We start from the raw sequence: 4,761 nt of genomic DNA on the forward strand, positions 1-4,761 counted from the left end.
GGAAGAGGTCTTGGTGCTATAGTTGATAGTGGGAGTGATTCTTACTCTTCTAGTTCGCAAAGTGAGGCAATGGCGGGACAAGAGGATGATGTTTTGTTTCGTGAGTTCGGAAATCCGGAGGATTATAAGCTCACGGGAGGGATTTTGCTACCCGTCACAGAAACCAACTTCACAATTCATCCCCAATATACAAGAATGGTTCAATCGGAGCAATTTTCGGGTTTTCCAAGTGAAGACCCCATAGAGCACCTTGATAGATTCCTTGAGCTATGTGCCATGATTCAAACCAATCAAGTTTCTCAAGAGTAAATCTGAATGCATTTATTTCGACAATCTCTTTCGGGTAGAGCAAAGAAGTGGTTGAAGCAAGTGAAGCCTAACTCTCTTACGACATGGAGGGAGGTAGTCAAGGCATTCTTGAAGAGGTTCATTTCCGAGGAAAAGACCGCCGAAATGAGAAGGAAGATCGCATCATTTGAAAAAGAAACGGATGAGAGTCTTAGTGAAGCTTGGGATAGGTTCAAGGAGTTGGTACAAGTGTGTCCTCAACATGAATACAATCAAAGTTTGCTCATGAGGTTTTTCTACGATGGATTGGAGCCTATGTCTAGAGCTAACTTGGATGCGGGGGCGGGTGGACAATAGATCAAGATCCCTCAAAATCAAGTGGAAGCAATAATCGAGGAGGTAGCAAAGAACTACTCTTGGGGTGGTAGAAGAAGGAATGCACCAAATTAAAGAAAGGTGGAATCTATGAGTTGGAGAAGGTTGACCAACTACAACATCAAATTGATCAACTCACAAAAGGGCTCTCAAAGTTGAACCCGAGTGTAAATGCAAGTTCAAGTGGTGGAGCAATATCTTCTCAAGTTAACTCTTTCTCCTGTCAAAATTGTGGAGGAACGAACCATGATACATCCTATTGTGGAGGTTTGATCCCCGAGCATGTAGCGGCATACAACACAAGGCAAGATGGTTTTAGAGGAGGCGGCGGTGGAGTAGCTTGGAGACAACCACCACCCGGGTTTACATTTTAACCTCAACAATGGAGCCAACAAGCTCAACCCTCTTACAATTCCAACCCCAATACCAAAATCCACCTCTATCTCAAAACCAAAACCCAAGAGGGAGCTACCCAAGGAACAACCAATACAACAACCAACACCAATACAACAATCAAGCCCAAGTGCCTCAAAGAAATCAAGAACAAGAACCTCAAGCAGAGCCAACACCCACTCAACTCCTTCAAGCCATGCATTCACAAATGTAAACCTTTGGGCAACAAATGCAAGATATAAGGGCTCACAACAAGATGTTTGATTCACAACTAGCTCAATTGGCTGAGAGAACTTCTTTCAATTCACCATCTACTCTACCCGGACAACCACAACCTAACCCTTCTCATAACCAATAACCCGATACATGCAAATCAATCACATTGAGGTCGGGAACTTCCTATGATGGTCCAAATGAGGGGGATAGTGAGGAAAAGAAGGGAGGAGAAGAGAGTGTGAATGAAGACAAGAGAGGTGAGAAGGAAAAGGTTCATGAGGTAGAAGGAAGTTCGGAGAAGATGAAGCTTGACAATGAGGAGACAACTTCAATTCCTAGCGAGACTAGGAACCTTGATGGACCGGTTCCTTTTCCAAGTAGACTTGCGGAGAGGAAATTGAATGACAAGTTTGCGAAGTTCCTAAGTGTGATGAAGAATTTGCACATCAATCTCCCTTTTATTGAAGTTGTGACACAAATGCCATCTTAATCCAAGTTCCTCAAGGACATCCTCACCAACAAAAGGAAGCTCAATGATGAGCTTATCACCCTTCCACATCAAGTGAGTGCTCTTGCTCAACATAAGACGCCCAAGAAGGAAAAAGACCCAGGGAGTTTCACTTTGCCGGTGAAAATTGGAAACATGGAAGCTAGGGGTGCATTGGCCGATCTTGGAGCAAATGTTAGTCTAATCCCTTTATCCATCGCTCAAAAGCTTAATATTGAGATGATCCCTACAAGGAAGACAATTCAATTAGCCGACCGCTCGGTAAAATTTCCTTGTGGCGAACTTGAGGATGTTCCGATTCAAGTGGGACACATCTATGTGCCTTGTGACTTTGTAATGATGGACATGGAGGAGGATGTGGACACTCCCTTGATCTTGGGTCGTGAAGCTCTTAAAACTTTGGGGGCGGTCATAAATTGCAAGAACAACACCATCACATGTGAAGTGGCCGATAAGAAGATAGTTTTTGAATTTTCTAAGTTGCTCAAGACCCCCATGGTTGAAAAGTGCTATAAAGTTGATGTTGTGAATGAGGAGTTGGACCGTTTGGGGAGAGTCATGATGAAGCCTCAAGATCCAATAGTGGAAGCTCTCACATGCAAAGAGGAGTTCCACTCTCATGAAGCCAAAGAATTTGTCATGGCAATGGAGGAATCCTCAAAGGAGGAAGTTGAACAACAAGGCGAGATTGAGCTTGAATCAATGGAGGAAAAATCGGAGGAGAGTTCTAAGCCTCCTCCTAAGGTAGAATTCAAGCCCCTTCCCCCTTCTTTGAAATATGCTTATCTTGATAAGGAGGAAAAATACCCCATTATTGTCAATGCTACCATTGATGAACTTAATTTGGAAAAATTGCTTGGTGTTTTGAGAAAATACAAAGATGTGATAAGGTATAACATTGATGATAACACGGATATTAGTCCTTCTTTATGCATGCATCGTATTCATCTTGAAGATGATCATTCCACTTCCATTGAACCTCAAAGGAGGTTGAACCCCAACCTCCAAGAGGTTGTCAAGAAAGAAATTTTGAAACTACGTGAGGCGGGCATAATCTATGCTATCTCCGATAGCAAGTGGGTTAGCTCGCTTAATGTAGTTCCAAAGAAGGGTGGAATGACCATAATCAAGGATGAAAGGGGAGAGGAAATCTCCACCCGGACGGTGACCGGGTGGAGAATGTGTATTAATTATAGGAGATTGAACAAAAAAACAAAGAAGGATCATTTTCCTCTCCCTTTCATGGACCAAATGCTTAAAAGGCTTTCTCACCATGCTTTCTTTTGTTTCTTGGATGGGTACTCCGGATTTTTCCAAATCCCTATCCATCCAAGTGATCAAGAGAAAACTACTTTCACATGTCCATATGGGACATTTGCATACCAAAGAATGCCATTCAGATTATGCAATGCTCCCTCTACTTTTCAAAGATGCATGACTTCCAATTTCTCCGAAACGCTTGAAAAAGAAATTGAAGTTTTTATGAACGATTTTAGTGTGGTGGCTCATCTTTTGACACTTTTATTTTTAACCTTGAAAAAGTTCTGAAAAGGTGTCAAGAGACGAGTTTGGTTTTAAATTGGGAAAAGTGTCATTTTATGGTCAAGGAGGGTATTATCCTCAGCCATAAGGTTTCAAAAAATGGCATTGAGGTTGATCCGGCCAAAGTTTTGGTGATTGAGAGGTTGCCCCCTCCTGCTTCCATCACGGGAGTACGAGCTTTTCTTGGGCATGTCGGTTTTTACCGGAGGTTTATCAAAGATTTTTCATCAATCGCCAAACCTTTGACCGAATTATTTAAAAAGGATGTTGTTTTTAGCTTCAATGAGGCTTGCCTTGAGGCATTTCGTAAGCTCAAGGAAGCTCTCATTTCTTGTTTGTATTGATGCTGAGATGTATAACTGCAGCTTTTCCCTCAGCTCCGGACTGATCATTGTCGGGAGCTTAGTCAGATGCCCCTTGATGCCTTCAAAGGCTTCTTTCTCTTTGGCCCCACACTTGAATTCCCTGTTTCCTTTCAATAGCTGATAGAATGGTAAGGCTTTGTCTGCTGACTTACTGATGAACCTGGTCAGTGCAGCCATTCTGCCTGTCAACCTCATGACATCCTTAATGCTCTTAGGCTCGGGCAGATTGAGAATTGCTTCGACCTTTTCCGGGTTGGCATCTATTCCCCTCTCGCTGATCAGAAAACCCAAGAACTTTCCCGAGCTCACTCCAAAGACACATTTCTTCGGGTTGAGCTTGATCTTATACTTGTTCAAGGTAGCGAATGTTTCCTCTAAATCCATGATATGTCCAGCTTGCGTGACGCTCTTGACAATTGAGTCGTTAACGTATACTTCTACATTTCGTCCTTTCTGGTGAAGGAACACTCTATCCATTGCCTTCTGAAAAGTTGCCCCCGTATTCTTCAGCCCGAAGGGCATAGCTATGTAATTGTACACTCCCTGATGGTACCCTAAGAAGGCGTCCATAAAGCTTAGCAGGGCGTGCCCGCTCGTTGAGTCTACTAGTTGATCTATTCGTGGCAGTGGGTTACAGTCCTTCGGGCAGGCCTTGTTAAGATATGTGAAATCGACACACATTCTCCATTGACCATTTGCCTTCTTCACCATGACCACGTTGGCTAACCATTCTGGATAGTCACAGGGTTCGATAAATCATGCTTCCAAGAGTTTTTGCACCTCTTCCTGGATTACCTGATTTTTCTCCATGGAAAAGCTTCGCTTTTTTTGCCTGACTGGTCTAATATCCTCCTTTACATTTAGCCTATGCACCATGACCGCTGGATAAATTCCGGGCATCTCATCTGCGGAAAATGCGAAAATGTCTTTATTCTTTCTTAGCAGCTCTATGAGGTGGACCCCCACTCCTAGATCAATGTCTTTCCCAATTTTCACTGTTCTCGAGGGGTCACCTTCTGTGAGCTCGACCGTGCCATACTCCCCGCTGGGAAGTGGTCTGGCTACCTCTTCTTT

The 4,761-nt window shown here is 43.4% G+C and overlaps 1 non-coding gene across 1 annotated transcript; it reads right to left on the minus strand.

Moving 5' to 3' along the window:
- Window positions 1-450: 450 nt before the first annotated feature.
- LOC145596249 (small nucleolar RNA R71) lies at window positions 451-557 on the minus strand. Its single transcript, XR_014103111.1, has one exon. It is a non-coding gene; the product is annotated as a small nucleolar RNA R71 (small nucleolar RNA).
- Window positions 558-4,761: the final 4,204 nt, after the last annotated feature.

The sequence above is a fragment of the Chenopodium album genome, chromosome 19 (assembly GCF_948465745.1).
Source record: "Chenopodium album chromosome 19, dcCheAlbu1.1, whole genome shotgun sequence".
Taxonomy (NCBI): domain Eukaryota; kingdom Viridiplantae; phylum Streptophyta; class Magnoliopsida; order Caryophyllales; family Amaranthaceae; genus Chenopodium; species Chenopodium album.